This window comes from Ambystoma mexicanum, chromosome 9 (genome assembly GCF_040938575.1).
Source record: "Ambystoma mexicanum isolate Mex_15411 chromosome 9, UKY_AmexF1_1, whole genome shotgun sequence".
NCBI classification, from domain to species: Eukaryota; Metazoa; Chordata; class Amphibia; order Caudata; family Ambystomatidae; genus Ambystoma; species Ambystoma mexicanum.
In genome coordinates this window covers 727021754-727042204 of record NC_090931.1, presented here as the reverse complement: position 1 = coordinate 727042204, position 20451 = coordinate 727021754, and the positions used below count along the sequence as shown (strand labels likewise).

The 20451-nt window shown below is 43.7% G+C and overlaps 1 protein-coding gene across 7 annotated transcripts in view; it reads right to left on the bottom strand.

Annotated features, from left to right (window-relative positions):
• The window catches only part of GULP1 (GULP PTB domain containing engulfment adaptor 1), a 2063281-nt gene that overhangs the window by 1126114 nt on the left and 916716 nt on the right, over positions 1–20451 (bottom strand). Inside the window, exon 1 of one of the 7 annotated variants that reach the window (XM_069615621.1) lies at positions 2087–2207. The exons of the other annotated variants lie outside the window; for them this stretch is intronic. The gene's annotated coding sequence lies outside the window, so the exon portion shown is untranslated. Of the gene's footprint in view, positions 1–2086; positions 2208–20451 lie in introns of those variants that run through there. 7 annotated transcript variants of the gene reach the window in all.

Here is a 20451-nt window from a genome sequence, read left to right as displayed (position 1 = left end):
AAGCTCCCCGTCAAGATATCATTCAGCCATCTTTACAGAAGCTGCCCAGTGCTAAGCAGGCAAATGGCATCCTTGCATACCATGTGTCTTTGATGACATAAAGCTGCCCCTGCAGTGCTTCCAGGAGAACAAGTGCAAAGTATGTCACACAATGCATAATGTGTGTTTATAAGTAACCTTTGCACAAATTACATTTTAAATATAGGGTAGAATTTTTACTATGAACCAATTCCTAAAACGACAGCACAAAATCTATATCACCCACACATCTCAAAATGTTCCTATGTATTGTACAGTCCAACCAACTCTAAAGAGTCAACAGACATTGCCATAAGCTCAAGTTGGCAGTACCCAAAGCCTAAGCTGCACCCACAAGGCTAATGGTGTGCTGGAACACCAAACACATTACTCAGTTTTACTCTTGGAGTGTTGGGTATTTAGGACAATGGCACACACAGCAATGATGTAAACAGTATGTACCACTTCATTAGCTATAAAGGCTGCCTGCATTACACAGCTAAGAGGAATGTTCCCGCTCCCTACCCATGAATGTTCAGGGTCACCCTTATCCATTACTTCACTGTGGGAATGCACAGCCAAAGGTTCCAAGAACCTTCTCTAACTGTATTTATTGTACTGAGGTCGTTATATCCAGGCAGAGTTTACACATTTCACTTGGGATTTTGCCATGTTTTCAACCCAAAGGATGGAGGTACATGAGCTGCAGCAGGTGGTAACTTGCCCTCTTCTATTTTGCCCCCTGCTATCAACACAGCTGTACCCATGTGTAGGAGGTTGAGTTATTTTTATTCAACATGTTTGTATGATGCACCTGTACCACTTGCTTATAATTCATATTTAAATGTTGGCATTTTAAAAGACCACAAGTAGAAATGTAGTTATGTTGCCGGAAACATTCATGTTACAGGTCAGTCTAGGTGCTTCTCATGAGGCAACAGTAGGCAACTCGTGAGAGACCTGATATTCTAAATGAAACAAAAATTCCTCATTCCACACTTCCCTTACTTGTGTCCAGTTGACAGACAGCTTATGCTCCGATTGCTTCCTTTAAACAATTGCTTTCTGACCTTACCAAAAGTAGACAATTGGCCTCAAGAAGTACCTCTTGTGCACTGAACTGTAGAACACACTGCCTCCGCCAAATCTAGGGCATCAGGGATCTGAAAACACTCTTCCAATTAACATGGCTTAGAAGGTAACAGTCTTGAATTAATGCAATAGAAGCAATAGCTTTCTAGTTCACACAGCCTTAAAAAAAATCCCGATGATTCTATGGAGCCAAAATGTGGGGTAAGGGGCGTAGTTTGGCCAAGGTGGACAGAGTCTGTTGAACGAGCAGAATCTGCTGAAGGTGCAAAGTGTGGCAAAGGTGGAGGAAATTTGAGGAGGGGAGAACATGCACTTAGTTGGTCCTAGGGCACCAGAAAACCTACATACACTTCTGATGTTACATGTAAGCTTTATAAAGGCTGAAATCCTTACTTCAGGGAATGCGCAAAAGGTACCCCAATGCGAGATACAAATATAGATAACATGCTATTAACGTTATAGTTAACTTGCTATTAACATGATATTATTTGCTTGCCAGTGAAAAGTGGCTGTCACTGTAGATTGCAATTGACTTTTTACAGCACATTAATTCATTTGTTTTAGTTTGACATGAACAAGTGTGCATCCTATTCGGTAGATGTGTGTAAAAATATGTAAACTATACTTATGCTATTCAGTAAAAGTGGTATTACAAAATGTGTTTTTTTCATTTTTAAATAGCAGAGCTCCAAAACATTCTGTTATGCGCAATCACTGGTTTTCACAGCTTCGTTGATTAAAAAAAATAAAGAACATCTAATCCAACAATGTTTATGCTTACTAACAATTTGTTTACTTATCCTGTGAAGGTCGCTGCTTCCTAAGCAAGCATTGGCAATGCCAACAGTTTGGGCTTTTGTGGGCATCTAATGGCAGTGTCTGAGAAATGCCTACTCTATACACATGGTAAATCAATGGGTGGGCAAATAACCAAACACCTACAAGCTTTGTGTTGTCTCCAACATGCGGTACTCACACAATCCAAAGAGATGCAACAAAATGCGCGAAAATGGAAGTGTCTGCAACTTCAAGTGGTCAGCTCTGGGATCTGCTTGGCTGCAAGATAAGCTAGCAACCCAAAGAGTATTTGACGCTGTGCCTGCAAGAAAAACATAGGTTTCAGCTGTGCACTATTAAAAATAAAATAAAATCCCAGAACATGATTTTCCTAATGTTGGTCAATCACAGATGGATGAAATCCTGATCTCAATGGGATTGAACATGTGACCTATAGATTGCATTCTGTGCTCAGACATCAGCATTCGCTCGACCCAACAATCCATCCTAGCTAGCAAAGCTAATTATGTTCCCTTGCTAAAAACCTGCCTCTGTCCCTCACTTCCTCTGCCTCCACTCTAGTACATCACCCATCATGGTCACACCCTAAGTGCATGCTGCCCGTACTTCATACCTACAGTTAAACATTTCCAATATTGTTGTCCTTAATCTATGTATGTCCACTTATCAGGGTGCAGCATTGGAGCAGCAGCGAAGGTGCAGAGATAGTTTGGTGCATTCCTGTCCTGGTGTTAAGTGGGTTGGACATGAGCATAAAAACTGGCAAGCTACCAGTTCGGCCAGTGATGCCTGCTGACTGGAACACAAGCAACCCTGAGATCCTGAGTGTTCTCTTGCCAAGGGAAACAAGATTTCTATTTGTATTTGTATTCATTGTTTTATATAGAACCTAAATCCAAGATGCATGTAGTGTCTGCTTTAAGAGTGCCCCTTCCAGGAAAGCGCTACACCAGAGAAAACTGCTGCACAAACAAGCCAATAAAATTGGAGGGAGGGGGGCATTGGGAGATGCAAAAGTCTCACAGCAATTTGCTAGTGCAGGTAACTGGCATAAAGCCTAGCTTTTTCACAACATGGCAAAGTAACCATCTTTGGTTGACCCGGAAATAGTTTCCAGGAGATGAGCCCGCACACTTACTGGCATTCTATTCTACTGTCCCATTGAGGGTATTGGAGGAGAGTTCAAGTCTCCTGTATCTTCAGGTGAAGACACAGCAAGAGTTCAACCTAATGTATTCCTCGGGTTCTCAAAGTCACCTGGGAGGGAGGGGGACACAGCTTGCTCACCGTCTGGCGAGGGGGAACATGAACATTTAAGCTCTATTATGTTTCAATCAAGGAGATGGCTAATAAATGATACAAAAAATCAAGTGTAACTTGCAAAAATGTCCTGAGGGCTGCCCTGCCCTACTTGCAATACTCACCAGCCTCACCTTGAATCTCTGTTGTGTGGTATTTGCACTTAAGAACAGGTGAAATGCTGCCCTAGGCGGTAGACTTGCTTGCTGAGAAAAGGGGAGCCACGCAGCACGGTCAAAATTGCCCTTAACCAACAGAAATTCTTGCTTATCATTTCTTAAGCAGGTGGAAAGTTTAAATGACAGTTCCCAAGCAGTAAAAAGGCACTTCTACAAGCAGTTAATTTATTCTGGAAGCATTGACATTGATTTTCCCATTGAAAAACAATGTTTCAAATCATCAAATCAGGCCATAGCATTGCCACACAGGTGTGCTTTTGTGCGTCTTTATGACTTGACTGAAGAACTGAATAACGCATAGAAGATTTTTTTAGGCTGGCATAATTTTGCATTCACGTACTTGTATTCTTCTGTTCCAAATTGTGAAAACAAAATTACTATCATACTTTTTTTTTTCATTCACATAAGTATTTATTTTATATTTTTGTCATTTCAGAATATAATCTGATTTGTGTAAACAAAATCCTGTGAACACGCAGAGGAGAATGTTCAAAATCTGTGAGCACCGTCATCTATGTGTGTTTGCCGGATTTTGCCTTCACTACATATTTCTTGCTCTCCAATGTTGGCAAAACGACGCATGCCGGCAGCGGGGAACTAGACATCCTGAATGCGAGGGAAATCCTGGAAACACACAGAGGACAGTGTTCACGTCAGAGAGGATCTCAGGTCTAAAATCCTGAGATACTCTCTGATATGAGCACTGTGGGGTTTCATGTCTTATTGCAAGTTTCTAAATTTAACACTTTACAGTTGGTTTAAAAATGGCAAGGAAAGAAAACAACAGAAAGGGAATGCATCGAAGGACAAAAATAGAGGTGGGGTGAGCCAGACAATTTATGTGTGAAGTCAAGCACAACAAGTTGGATTGCGGGTCCATGCAGGCCAAGCATCTGCAGGACTCTTCTCAGCTAATAGAGGCAATAATTATCCAGTAAGGGTTCCAACACTACATGACATATATCACAACATTGTCGATTTTGTGTTGTAAGACATTGATACATATTTAAACTGATTTAAAAAGGATGAGCAACAGCCCTATCTATATATTAAAAAAAACAGAAAAGACAAGGAGCAGCAAATCCCCATTCCAAAACCAAAAAACACAGTAAAGTCCCTCATATTCATTGACTTAACAAAAGTCCCATTCTTTCAAGTTCCTTTCCCATCATTATCGAAGCCATCCTTCAAGAACTTCACCAGAGCAAATTTTGCCAGAAAGGACCAAAATACTTCTGCATCTTCAAGGTGCCTTTCCTCAACAATCTGGCCCAGGAATTTGGTTCATGTGTCAGTTAACCCAGGGCAGAATAGGGTTATGTGCTTCAGTGTTTCTTCCATTCTTCATCGAATGAGACATGTCCATAGATTTTCAAAATCTGTTTGGTAGGGAGCAAGTTCATCCTGAAACGGTTAAACTGGATCCAATACCATCTGTTGGGAAATTTGATCAAATACTTTCAGGAGTGAGCCCATGCCTTGTGTTCCTCTCGTGGCTGTTTGGACTTAATATTGGTTCTTTTCTACAGTCATGTTGGTCCAATCGCCCTGCCATAATTTCCTGTTCACCCTCGCAGAATTATTAATTAGCTCTTCCAGGTCCAGAGTAAGATGGTTAAGGAGCCGGTAAGAGCTGTTTCTCCACTTTTAATAGGGTATCTCTAGAGGTCTTGAACGCTGGCTCCAGAATTTGTAACGGTTTAGCTGAACAGGGCAACAGGACATTTCTGCTTCAATGCCAGAGTTTTCCATGTTGAGATTTTTATATAGAATTGGCATCCAGAGAACTCTGCTGCTCGAGAGCGCTCTGGCAAAAATTGCACAATATAAAGTGAAACATCGTCATAGATGACGCAACTAACATAGGGTATTACAACAGTGCAGGATAGGCTGAAAGGTGACGGCACATATGTGGGTGCAGGCGATGCTTCTTCCGGATTGGTTGTCCAGTTGGCGGGAGGGTGAACATCATGTGGTCCGGCTGGCAGCGTCCAGGAGGGGTGAGGGTCAGGTTGCTACGAGGCGGGGTGGTCACTAACTAAGCTAACATAATACAACTTAATGAAGCATGCACTAAATACTAGTCATTGCAACTCCTTTGAAAAAATCATTATAAACCTATATACTTCATTTGTGTATTTACCTCATCACTTTTGGAGACTTATTGGGGTATTAGGCTAAGGGTCTTGACCAATATGATAACATTTGTTGCGCTGAGGTTCTGGACTCGTAAAATGGCTGAGGCAGGTTGGCGTCTGTTAGTAGTGGGAGACAATATACTGGGACAGGGGTCTGATGTTAATCAGAGGGCATGCTAGGTGGGCATCATGGCAGGGTCACGTATCTGGTACATCTAGAAAATACCTTGCGACGACACAGGCATAAACTGGCAGTACTTTTCCAATAGCGAGGGTGGGGGGACATGAGCAGGTTTGTGGAGATGGATGAGCTACAGGCCCTGGCTGAAGCCGTTTCACACACAGGACAGGGATCTCAGAGGAAGAGTGAGATGTTACTTTTTTTTTGTTGCAATTACCTCTGGCTCAAGCGTGAGACTGGAGCTGCGAAGCTTTTCAGACACAGTGAGAGAAAAGGTGGGGGTCATGTGTGTGGTGTGCGCGGTGATGCTGAGGGGAGAGAAGCCTTTTCATATTATCGCAGTGAGGCCTAGTTACAAAGATGGAGTCAAGGGGGCACAACATGAATGCCACGTGTCCTGCACAACAGCCCCATCTACGCAAATGCCAGCCGACGCTGGTATTACATAAGAGCAATGGGGGCATTCCCCAACATTGGAGGCACATGGTCCAAGCTGCACTAAAGGAAAGGAGGGATGGGGGGGCCTACTGGGACCCACTCCCACACAACCTTCAGCACTGCATGTTAGTATGGGGATGACCTTCGATAGAAATAAATACAACAACAGTGAAACAGAATGGTTTCTGTATTTCCTCTGAAGCAGTCTTCCCTGAGCAATCAGAGTTCTTACTTTAGCCTTTAGGGCCAGCTGATGAGGTAGATCAGTCGTACTGTTGTTAATGAAGGCCCCCGGGGAGTACCTGTTGAGTCTGTATCAACGTTGCTTGTTGACATATCATTTGAACTCTGTTCATGACCTTGGACCCCGCGGGCCCAATACCAAGGTGGTTCCTAGCTGGGTTCATAGCCAGTCCATTTAGGGTCATGTATTCATGGAGGTTGCTGCAATCTGATAGGTATGAGGTCAACCAGGACCATGTTGTCAACAAAAAGGAGTCTTGTAACTAGTTGGTCACCAATCTTGGGGGACAGACTCTCGTCTTATCCCACCTTTCCCTCAGATCTGAGATAAATAACCCATATTATTTTGGGGCCTAGTGGCATCCCTGTTTTAGGCCACCAAAGGCTGCTATTGGTCTGGTCAGGAGGCTCTTGGCGTTAAGACGGATCTAAACATTCATAGACTCAAACAGGGATTTAATCTTCTCCAATAAGTCATCAAGCTATCAAACACCTTTTTTTAAGTCTACGAATGCCACATATATGTTGGTCTTCTCATTGAAGGCTTTCCCTTTTAAGATGTTGATCAAAAACAGGTTCAGGTCCATTCCAACACGCTTGACAAATCCTGTCTGCTTCAAGTCTTCTCTATCAGCTGTCTTGATCCACTTTTGCAGTTGTTTCAAGAGAAAACCCAGAAATCGTTTGCCAAGAGAGTCTAGCAAAAGCTAACGGCCAATAGTTAGACGGGTCAGCCCTGTTGACTTGCTCATAAATGGGGACAATTATCGCAGATTTCCAAGACCCTGGTATCACCCCACTCGCATGAGCTGTTTGAAAAGCTCAAATTATAAAGGAATCCACAGCTCAGAGGATTCCTTAATCAAGGAATTTGTAATGCCATCTGGACCCCGGAGCTCTAGAATGATTGGCCTTCTTGATTTGATTTGATTGTTTAGTTATATAGCGCCTATACACAATGTGTTTCAAAGCACTTCAAGGAGGGAGGGAGCATGGGAAAATACAGCTACATTCTTATAAGTCCTTGAAACAATTTAGAATGTGAAAGATAACTATCATAATCAGCCTGATGACATTTCAGATAGTGCAAGTGCAAGGAACAATTAAGGAGAAAAAGGGGGAGGGAATAATGAGACAGAAACGAGCAGTAACTGACAACAATTGTTGTAGTGCGTGAATAACAAGAGGAGGAGAGGGGGAGTGCAGAGAGGGAGGAGGAGAGGAACAAACAATTGACTATCATACTAGGTCAGATGACAAATTCAGGATAGTGCTGGGGTGGGATTGGGAGACTATGATTACTATGCCTGCCGGCAATTGAGGTAGTGCCAGGTTTTAGCAAGACAGGGGGAGGCAAGGAGGTGGAGGGGCAGGTAAATGAGAAAGAAAGGTGACTACGATGACTATGCCTGATGGCAATTGGGGTAATGCCAGACTTAAACAAGAGAGGGGAGGGGGAGAGGCAGGGATGATCGGGAAGGTGGCTGAGAAAGACAGGCAGTTACAATTACTATGCCGGACGGCAATTGGGGTAATGCCTGGAAATAACAGGAAAAGGGAAGGACAGGGGTTATAAGGGGGCAACCAAGACAATCACAGGGGGTGGTGGGGGACACACTAACACAAACAGGGGGCATGGAGGTGGGAGGGGGACACACACACTCACAGGGGCATGCGGATGGGTAGGGGACACGCTCAGACTCCCGGGGGAAGGGGGTCAGCACAATTACACTCTCAGGGGACATGGGGGTGGGTGGGACACACATACATAGGACGCATGGGGGTGGGTGGAGGACACACTCATGGGGGTATGGGGCGGGAGGGGGACACACTCACACACTTGGGGGGCAGGGGGTGGGTAAGGGACACACTCACACTCTCAGGGGGCAGGGGGTGGGGGACACACACACTCTTGGGGGCAGGGGGTGGCTATGCACGGCACACTGTGGTGGACAGGGGTAGACAGGGCCTCATGTTGGGCCTTCAGTAGTGGTGGCCTGCTTCCACCTCCTGGTTGCTTCGATTGGCTAATGAGCCAAGTGCAACCAATGTGAGGGGGGAGCAGGACCAGGCCACAGCAACAGATATAATGTGGAACAAAGAGGCCATTTTGAAATGGCAAAGTACATGGGGCAGGCTGCAAGATGCCCAAAGAACACACATAAAGGAAGTCAATGTGAAAAACACTTCAGGAATATGGAATTCTCAGCGAGCAGTATCAGTAAAACATATTTAAATGCAGTTTGTCAGATTGTTTCAATGTAATGTGATCGCGCCCGCGAGCGCTCCATAATTCATCCAACGCTTACCCCAAAAGGTCGTGAAGGTGGGCAAGCATGGTGAAGCAGGTGAAAAGCCTCCACAGAGTCCTCAGGAGAAGGGAGCAGGGAGAAGGCAAGATGAAATCAGTTTGATTAACAGTTTGACATCTAAAATAACTAGAGGGAATGTCCACCCTCTGCTTGTATTTGGAGGGGTAATCTGGGTCAGACCTTCCTTTTGTTCAAATAGTTGTTGGTAGAAGGTTGTCCATATTTCCTTAGTGATGAAATTCAGAAGTGGGGTACATTGCTCCCCACTTTCTCCGTTCAACACTTGCTAAAGGGATCTAACATTTTTTTTAGCCAAGGCCACAAGAATCCGTTTGGCGTCCTTTTGTGTCATCTCCGCTTTATACATCACCATCCAATTCTTATGTTTCGGTTTCCTTTTTTTGGTCAATATTAGCCAGTTGCCCACTTGCCCTTGATTTAGGAGATGAATGTCTTACTGCATACATTTTCCCTCTAACGTTTTTCTTTCATCGAACACGTGCTTATGGCTCAACACAGTTGAAGTCATTTTTTTTACTGAGATTTGAATTCCAAGAGGAGAGGGACGGAGTTCACTTCATCTCCAATTCCCAGCATATTAATAGAATTTTTTGAGACTGTTATGATGTCATGTCGCCTCATCCTCAGTCTATTTGTTCCTTGATTAAGTTTGATCATACCCAGGATCATAATCTGATTTTTTTGTTAAGAGCAAGGCAGTTGTCAACCATCCATGATTCGATCGCACTGTAGATGTTATTCACAGTGATGTAGTCTCTTGTGTGATTCCCTGACAATGGGACCAGACACTGCATATCATACGTCTAATTTGCAAATGTCATCTCCATTTGAAAAGCATTACAGACCCCCATTCAAAGCCCATATTTGAAGCTCTTATGCCAAAGTGCTTATATTATTGACAATAGTTTTAGCTTAAAGGTAGCACTTTCAGTGCCACCTAATAGCCCAAACTAAAAATGTGGGTTTACTAAATTGGCTCATAATTGCCTGGTGCCTGAAAAGGCAATCTTGAAATCACATGAGCATCAACTTCCTTAAAGAGCTAATATACATGTTGTATTTTGATTATTCAATGTGCTTTGGCAGTTCGGTTCCCCAGCTGCGCATGCACTATGAGACATGCAAGGCTGGGGGCATTTTGCTTCCTCAGCCTTACATAACGCTGGGGAAATGCTGGCTGGGGAAAAGTATGTCTGTATGTGCAAAGGGGTGCTCCTAAGCTTTCCCGCACATGCATACAGAGAGGGGCGCTTCTTTACCAGTGCTCCTGCACACGTGTGCATGAGCCAGGAAGTTGGCTCCTGTTCGTGCTACGAGGGAGCTGATGCACTAAGAGGAAACAAACTTCATGACCAGGCAGAAGGTACGTTTATGTTCATTATTTAAATATGTGTATGTATGAGTGTATGCTTGTGTTTCGAGTGAGTGTATGATGACGGGTGCTTCTGTGAATGATCGAACGTATGGTGCTTGTGAAATCAATGTTGTGTGTTAGTATGTGTGTTTGTGCTAGACCAGGAAGCTGATTTTGGCGAATCGGGGTGGACGAAGTTTGTACAACAAGGGCATTTAAAAAATACCTTTGCTGCACAAACCCCTCCCCACTAGCCAAAATCAGCTCCCCTTCTTTGGGACTATGGGGCGTATGGAGTAGTTTCGGGGTGGACCAGGTTGGGTCCCCATTATTACAAGGGATTCATGTTGCGCACACCATATTGATGATGGGGTGTCGTAACAAACTGGTGTAGTGTTGCAAATCCATATGAATCTAATTGATTTAATTATATGATACATGTTAGATCTTCACACACGTTGAAAGATACAATATTAAAACTGCCAATGCAACACGAACACAGTGCACACAATGGGGTGCTGTGTCCATGGTTATCTGTTACACTTGAATTCTAAGTAGCAGGTCAGCGTACAAACAGGGGAAGGTTTACAGTCCCATAAGGGGACAGATGTTATCTCACCCTTTGTATTAAAATCTTTAGAAGCGGTTAGTCATTTGTTTGGTGGTAATAAACATGAGGCACAAGGCCAGGGTCTGGACCTTAAGTGTGTTTCCAGGTCATCAGAGGCTATATGTGGCCCCATAAATTAGAAGGTCTTTTAAAGGCCCAGGATTCTGGGAATTGGGATCACAATCAGTAGTTCAAAGAAAATCCTGTTTATGCAGTCCTTCCTCTATTTACTAAAATACATAAAATGACCATGTGCAATCACATGTAAAGTCCAAGGTCATAGGTCAACAATAAATTATGTTTTCAATACCAATGTTTAACCATGTACTGACTTCATTACCTACTATGGACAAATCCCAAGAGGTGTGTTTTGAATTTGATCTGAAGATAAGGCGGAGTCAGAGCAGAGTTGAGCAGTCTTTGCAGGATACGCTACGCTGCCTCTGTGCTCCATTCTCAAGTCTACAGTCTGTCTGCCATTTTGTGGGAGGACCTACAAAAACTCACCCGCACCACGGAGCGGTCATGGAGTTCGAGCAGAATTGAGCAGTCTTTGCAGTCCTTATCAGGACTGGAAGGCTGCAAGGTGGTGAGCAAATGAGTCAACAACACACACCGCAAAGACCACCAAAGGAAGTTGAAGATGCCTGAGAAGCTTGCGTCCAACGTTACAAGCATGTGGCCATTTACCTCCCCAACAAATTGCCAGATCACGCCTGCCAGGACTATCTAATGAAGTCATGAAGTCTCCCCTCGTAAACGGCAACTTGTATATAGGTGACCAACTTGGCCCCAGCAACCTGGCACAAAACAGCCAGCAATCAATGGAACTAGACGAACTACCAGACCTGGAATCTCCAAGAAAGCGGCGGCCACTTTCAGAATCAGCCTCCAAGGAGAAATCACAAAAAAAACACTCATATGCCAAACGAAAAGCTCTGTGACAGGGAGCCAAAGGAACCATTGGCCGGACCGGCCACACAACACCACCTCCCTGTTAGTAGCAACCTAGTGCAGCCGGTCGAAGGACAGGCTGCGAGGGTATTTGCTCAAACAGGTCGAGCAGGTGAACATTAGGCAAGCAGTCCCACAAAACATGAAACTGCAGACAGCCAAGGAACCATATCTGCAGTGGACAACATGACGCCGTCAGAGACGACGAATGCCCCCGTCGAAGCAGAGTCCCGTCAGCTGAAGGCATCCTTATGCAAGCGAGGTGGCTCAGGTGGATTGGAGCCAGGGCAGCAATCACGACTCTCCCTTCGGGGCCAGCCGGGCCTTCAGGACATGCGGGGGCGGGCAGATAGAGGGGCCCCACAGGAGATCATTGCCCAGGTCCACGCGACTGAGAATGCAGGAGCAGTAGAGCCTGTGCGCGTCGGGCTGAACAACACACGTCTCTCTTGGCTTCTGACTTAGAGACCTCCTCAGCTGCACGAGCGCCCCCAGTGGAGCTAGAGCGAAACAGAGAAAACGTCTCCATGTACCACAGGGACCCAGGAAATAACAGCTGAAGAATGGGGAGACAAGAATGACACACCCAAAAAACAAGAAACTGGGACACACCTCAGTAAAGTCACACAGACCTCTCCTCACAAATACCCCGTTAGAAAAAAGAAAAAAACAACAAACCCGAAGACAACGAAAAACCAAATAAGTCAAGCAAGATGCAACAATAGAAGCACATTTAAAAACAACATTTTGTAATTTCCTCAAAGAGCTAATAGACCGTGTGCCAGCACCAAAAGCCTGTAAGACAGTACCCAAAATCCCTGAGACTACAAAACAAACAAACAACAACCCGGAGTCCGGTCTTCTACTCCAACAAAACTCCAACGAGGCCCTTTCAGCAAGACCTGCGCAAATTAACAAAAGTCAGCTTGATTCAAAGGATTTGCAGGAAAAAATCCCTGAAGTTCAAACAACAATTGCCATCAGTCCTCCTCCCCCTACCAAACCCACAGCATTTCCCGAGGATGCACCCCCTGCTCCAGTAGAGGCAAAGGAGATGGAAAAAGAGACAGGTACCTACCCACAGCCCACTAACCCTCAAGCTCCTACCTTGAGTGAAGAACATCACAAAGACACTGACCATCCTCAATTTCCTCCCTGCCCTGAAATAGAATAAGACTGGCAGATCCCAACAAATGTAAGGCCCACAAGGAAAAGCTCCTCAATGCGGACAACAAGAGAAAACTATCTCTTTCAAAACCAATCCCCTGACAGACCAACACACGAGCAAACTCAAAGCACGCCGGGAAGAAACCATTGCAAAAGCCACCCGACTTCAAATGAAACTCCATCAAGAAAACCCGACATGATGTCCATAATGTCGCCCATCACAATAGCTCTGGCGCCCTTCGGAAAACTCTATGAGGCATTGAACAATACGCTAAAGTATCACAAGACCCTGTCTGCATTAATGCACACCAAATTAATCTACTTAGAAGGTTTCATCACGGCTAAAGAAAGAGGAAAAAACAAAAGGGCCCATTATTCATCTAGAAAATGGTGGCAAAACAAAACCGTCAACTACGGAAACTCAAACAGAGCCACTCCCTAGTCCTTCTCCCTACAGATTCACAAGCAAACAACAAGACGCACAAACAGCAAAGAAAAAAACAGAAAGCTAAAAGTGAAATTCACAAGAAACAAACAGCAATTACGCAAGACTGCATCACTATCTGATCACCGACAAATACCAGACTCCCTCTAAAGCCTCAGCAGGCCCTAAGGAGAAATCCAGAAGGAAAAAAGATTTTAGGATCAGAGAAGACGCAACACGACAATCTGTTCACATTTTCACATAAAAAAAAAACTCTTCAGACAACCCAAAGGTCGCCAAAACATCAAGCACAAAAATCCCCAAGGTCAATAGAAGACTTCATGGCAGACAAAACAACCATAAACTTAACCATACACTCTACACCTGAATCAGATGAAAGTAACAGAGTTGTCATAATAGATGCCCCACCGAAAAGACCTGACAACAAACCGTCACCAAATAAACACAGACGAAACAGCTCACCCACTTCCCATTCCAATTCAGGAGAAAGCTTGAGATGCCCAAAAGGCCCCGTGATCTCCTACCAACACAAAACAGGCCTTCCCTCTCGGCAACACAGACAAGAAGTAAACTAAGACACAAGGACAGTAGACAAAAGAAACGGCCACTACTCACCGGGAAGGAGCGCAGCACAAAGTTTAAAGGAACATAAAGAGGCAGCTCGCAGAACCTCAAGTTGTTCACCTACCCGCCATCAAGGGCCCTCGACTAGAGCCGGTAAAACCTGGAACTCCCGAGAGCAAACAAAGAAACCGACGCCAAAAAAAATCTTCAAGATTGAACAAACAGATCAAAACTCTGAAGCTGTAACTCTAAATCGAGGGACAATAATGAAGATCCTTAAAAACATCAGGGACCTCAACCACCTGAGACCAGAAGACATCACTCTTGTCGAGCCTTACCACAAAGCTCGGAAGGCAAAAGCCTACTTACATGTAAAAGAAGCCACATCAGTATCACAGTCCAAAGAGGCCACTGAGGATTTATCTCCTTACGCATCTCCAGGTACACTCGCAATCCACCATTCAGCATATGCCCCGTAGAACAGCAAGATTACAGAAGATCCACTATAGGTCGAGAACTGAAGCAAACCATTGGCCAGAAAATAGCCCACAAAGCCACTGACGCAAATCACACAGAACCGGGTCCCCAGATAAGCAAAAAAAGGAACAAATCCCAAAAGGCAGCGGAAAAGACAAGGAAAGACTGAAGATGGCAAAACAGAAAACAAGTGCTAAGGAACTAGAAACAAAAGGAGCACTTGAGACTACCAAGAAAAAAAAAAAACGCCATATCTTTTGCTCCAATAAAACTACTCTGGCCATGGCTGCCGAAACCATCCTCAGACCCAGCAAACAAATAGCAACTATCAATGAGAGAAGAAACGGAAGCATCACAGAAAAACACAACAGAAAAGCATTCGACTTCAACATCATTAAAACTGGTGTCGTGGAATACGCGTGGCTTCAAACACTTGACGAAAACAGGAAAAACAAACTTGGGTGACTTTGACATCATAGAACTGCAAGAGACCTATCTTACAGCCACGCCAGCAATGAATGGATACAAAATAACAGCATCCCCAGCCACAAGAGGCAAAATAGGTCGCCCATTAGCTGGCCACCTGATCGCAGTTTGATCGGGGAGTGGCTGGTCTATTAAAAAAAAAACTGTCCAACCTCGCAAAGCCATCTATCCGTACTGGTGAGGTGGGCCCGACAAGACCAAACAACAGAAAAAATCTGGGAAACCCCTATTGCTATAATAACAACTTATTGGAATCCCAGCACAATCTCGGACGACAAATTTCTAAGGACAATAGAATGAGAAATCGACGAGATACAAGCAAACTCTGACACTACACTGATAAGTCATCTGCGGCGACTTAAATGTTAAATGCCCGAACTTAAACTCCCACTCATCAACAAACAGCACCAAACTCGAGGCGATTCAAGAGGACATCAATGGCAGAAATTAATGGACTCAAGAAACACACACAACACCACACAGATCTCTTCAAAAATTCCCACTTGGGAAAGAAGCAGCCAAACAGCAACCACAGACTACATATCCGCATCTGAGTCAATGCTAAACGTTATAACTTCAGTCAAGGTTCTTAGAACCAAAGCAAGCGACCATAACATACTACCAATAATGTGGATCACTCAAAAGCCCTCAAAATCTAAAAGGAAAGAAAAAGTTGAGGTGACAAACCAAGGAAATCGCCTATGACTTACAGGAGAAAGGAAAGCTGACTTGACATCAAATTACAAAAGGAAACTTGAAAAAAGACCCAATACGAGAAGGGTTGAAATCGACTACCAACCCCTCCTTATTCAATACCAGGATGGACCTTCAAAAAATCGAAAAGGTGAACAGCAAGGGACCCAACACTATGACAAACTAGTTGTGGACAAACGTTGTGTTCTGCGGAAACTAAAGCGACAGGCTGCCAAATCGAGACCAGCCCCAATCAAAAAAAAGTTTCAAGAAGAGGCAAAGAAATACACGTCCTGGATCAAGTCCTATTGTCCGACACTTTACCAACATGATTCAGAGGAGAAGCTAAAAAAGGTCATGGGGAGAAACTCCAGAGAATTTTGGTCCCTTGTAAAAACAGCTGACACAAAACATGACCACATGCTATCCAACACGGTGAGTGAAGAAAGATGGAAGACACACTTCACCGGTCTATTTCAAACTCCATCCTCGACCACACATGCCGTGTAATTCTGCTTGTATCACCCCCTGGGAAGACCTTTCAAATAAAGAAGACATTGAAGGAGCGATTCGAAAACTAAAACACAGCTGAGCTCCAGGACCTGACGGGATAACAAACATCGACCTATAAAACCACCCTGCTGAATGGGCCTCATTCATCATTCTCGTCTTTAAAGAAACAACCAACACTAAGACAATACCCCGATCTTGGACAACGGCGACGGTTGTTCCAATTTTCAAAAAGGGAAACAGATCCGATCCCAGCAACTATCGGCCAATAGCATTGCTGGACACAATTGGGAAAATCTACGGCTCTCTCCTATTAAAAGGCTTCCAAAGATGGGCAAAAAACTCTCCTAGTTGGGACCCATTCCAAGCGATTTTCATGAAGAACATTGGAACAACAGTAAACATTATGCTCCTGAACATCATAAAGAACAAATCTTGAGCACAATAATCCAAGGTCTTCATAGCCTTTGTCGACCTAACACAGTCTTTCGACAAGATAGATTGTGCCCTGCTATGGGCCAAATTGGAAGATTTGAAGTGCCCAAACCAAATCCTAGAACCCATCAAAGCACTCCATTGGAAAACATCAATGAGAGTGAAGCTAAACCAAAACGGAGCCCTATCAGACGAAATCCTAATCAACCGAGGAGTAAAGCAAGGGTGCCCCCTAGCCCCGGCTCTATTTACAGCATTCCTCGGGGACTTATAAAGGCTGAGTCAAGGAACTCAGAACTTTCCCCCCAAAAATAGGAGAAACCATAGTTCCAAGGCTGAGGACATCATCGTTCTGTATTTAACCCCGATCGGGTTGCAACGCTAATTAAACAATTTGGCCAGCTACATCTCGAAGAACAACTTTGAAATAAATATAGAAAAAACAAAGATCATGATTTTTGAGAAAACAACAACAAGAAAGAAAACACATTGCTGGAACCTTGAGAATACTAAGATCGAAGTTGTCAAAGATTTCAGAAACCTAGGAGTGATAACCAACAGTACAGGGAACGAGGCAAAAATGCAGAGCCATCTATGGGAAAAAATCCGGAAACTTGCAGCTCAGGCTCGAGCTATGGACAAAAAGTGTGGGCGTTTCTCGATGGTCCCAGTGATAAAGTTCTACAAAGCCAAAGTGGTACCCTCCTTGACATACGGAGGCCAAGCCTTTCTCACTATTCCACTGGGTTTCTGGGCAAAGCTGGAAGGCTACTTCTGCAGAGAAGTGATTTCTTTCAAAATCAACTGCCATCTCGGCAATAACAAGAGAACTAGGACGCTTATCACTGAAAGCGACAGTAGACGCAAAAGCAATGTCACTATACAGAAAAATAACCATCACAGACGCTCCACCTCAATACAAGCTGATAGTGTTTTACAATCTCCCTTTTGTATTTTGTGCTCTATCAGCCTGGGCAACAGAAAAAAAAAAAACTGGAACAAATTGGATGCACCAAAGAGGATTTTATCCAAAACCCAATGAAAGTAAAGAAAAAGATGGATGAATGGGATTGGATAGAAACACAAGACAAACCAGATTTCAACAAACTTCTCGCCCACCTTCTGCGGCAAAGCAACAACCTAAACGACATCAACACAGTCATTAGTAGGTTCCCAAATAAAAGACTAAGACAAACATTCATAAGGGCAAGACTAAATATCCTCCCAACAAATGAAATCAGAGCTCTAGGAGGTCTTTCAAACACCAACACCTGCAGACTGTGCAAGGAGACTTCAAAAATCGAATCAGTTTGACACCTTCTAACAGAGTGCCCGAAAACGTGTGCGTTGAGAAAAGCCTATCTAATCCCTTTTCTGAACCCATTTATATTGCGAGAAGAAGAAACTTGGTGGAACCGACTAATAAGCGGGAAAAAAACCAGCTGGACAATTGCAGCAGTTAAGATTCTTGAAGTGGCTCTGGCAGAATGCCTCAAAGCAGAAACCCAACCAGCTGAGTCAGAAAATGGTCAAGTGGAGGAGCAACCAACCAATCTACTTGAAGGATAGAACGACTTTAAACAATGCGAGACAAACTCAGAAACAGAGACTTTCGCTCCTTCCTTTGTAAAATCAATAGAATTTGATAAATACAATTAAAAAAATATATATGACCTGAAGATAATAATCAAGAGAAGACTGGCCAATGAAAATAGAAGAATTGGGGGGATTTCTTTGAAGAGGTTTTGTCCAATCATATTTGGGAGGTGGATGTTAATAAAAGTATCTGGGAGTGTTGTTTTAAGTATATAAGATGCCAACTGATGTTGTATTGTTTTGAGTTAGTTTGTTCCTGCAACACCATCTAACCGCTCCCCAGAGCTATGTACAATACACATGCTTCATGTACAACCTTGTACTTGCTTCTTAGGCGGTGGGCCTGTTTTGGGTTAAGGTGAATAAAGGCCCATCCCCACCATAGGGATTGTAGATTTTTTACTAGACATCACAGATGCCTCGTATAAAAATGCCATGCCTGACGCCTGCACACCCAAGTGCCTTGCATACACACAATCACATTGATTTTGTGTGTTTGTGGCATGGGAGGCACAGGGGTTAGGCATGGTATTTTTGTACTGGAAATATATGGTAGATGTCCAGTACAAAGATACAATGCCTGTGCCCCCCAGTGCCTTGCATACACAATTGCATTGATTGTGTTTGTGTGAGGCGCTGCAGGTGGCCAGGAGACGGGCATGGTATTTTTTACTGGACATCTGTCACAGGTTTCCAGCTAAATAAATCCTATGCCTGATCCCTTTGCCCCCAGCACCTTGCATACACACAATCACATTGATTGTGTGCCTGTGTGAGGAGCTAGGGACACCTGGGGCAGGTATGTCATTTTATTTTTACTAGCCATCAATGATACATGTCCAGTACAAATAGCATGCCTTACCCATGTGCCCCCCAGCACCTTGCATACACACTATCACCTTGATTATGTGTGTGTGAAGCACTGGAGCCCAGGCATCGCATGTTTTACTGGGTGTGCCCAGTAAAGAATGCCAGCCCAGTCTCCTGGGATTCCTAGGACTCCGGCCCCTCAAATGCACACATCATTAATTATCTGTGGATGTGAGGCACTGGAGGGCCCAGAGGGAATGCATGCCATTTATTAATGGGCATCTATGATAGATGCCCAGAAAAAAATGCCATGCCTGGGCCCCACCAGCACCGCACACACAAAATTGATTGTATACCTGTGAGGCGCTCAGGCCCCAGCGGCAGGCATGGCCGTTTTTTTATAGGACATATATGCCTAGTAAAACATGTCATGACTGTAACATGGGACTCCAGCACCTCACACTCATATGCCCCTCTTGGCCTCCCAACATCTCACACTCAAACATAATCATGAATGTGATTATCGCTGAGTGCGAGGCGCTGGTGCACCATGGGGCAGGCACAGCATGTTTTTATGGGAATGGATGATAAAACAAGCATACATGTTATTATGTAGCTAGACAGGCATTTTAATGCAGCAAGTCTAGCCATTTCCTTATTGTGTATTACCTTTTTTATTGGCCAGCTTTGATAAATCAAGCATGCTAAGTGTTATTATGAAGTTAGACTGGCAGTTTTATGCAACCAGTGTATCCATTTCTTTCTGTGGCATGACATTTTGTTTTGGGTATCTTTGATAAAGCAAGCATGATAAGTGTTATAATGTAGCTAGACTGGCATTTCAATGCAGCCAGTCTAGCCATTTCTTATTGTGGTATGCCATTTTTATTTAGCCAGCTTAGTCATTTCTTACTAAGGAATGACATTTTGTGTTGGGCATCTTTGATAAAGCTTGCATGATTAGTGGTATTATTCTTAATGTGGCATGACATTTTGTATTGAGCCTCTTTTATAAAGCAATCATGAGATGTGTTACTCCATGGCTATACTGACATTTTGGGGCAGCCAATCTATCTATTTCTTACTATGGCATGACATTTTGTATTGGGCACATTTGAAAAAGCAAGCATGATAAGTGCTCCATCTTAATACAACATACCAGGCATTAAGAGATGAACGATCAAAACACTTTAGACCTCTTTTTTTCTGACTTCTTAATTTCATACTCAGAAGCCTGGTGGAGGTCCTTAACTGACGGATGAAAAACGAAGCATGTAATCACTGTGGCTACATTTTTGTCTGACGTTCTTTCAGAGGTCGGAACTGCTTGACCCCAGCACTTATCGCTCACTAAGGCTCAGCTGCCATATGATATTTGTTATACGTTCTCTTTTTTCTATTTTCTTTTTTTTTCTGTCATCTTCTTTTTATATTTCTCGTTGGACAAGAAGGATTGCTGTAGATTAAACAAGTCGTATTTATGGTCTTTTCTTTTTTGTCATGTATTTTGTGATATTTGTACAGAGGATTTTCTGTTAAAGTTACTTCGACATTGCTAAATAAATTGGTGTTTCAATTTTGACGCAAATAAAAAAAAATAATGATTAGTGTTATTATGTAGGAAGACTTGC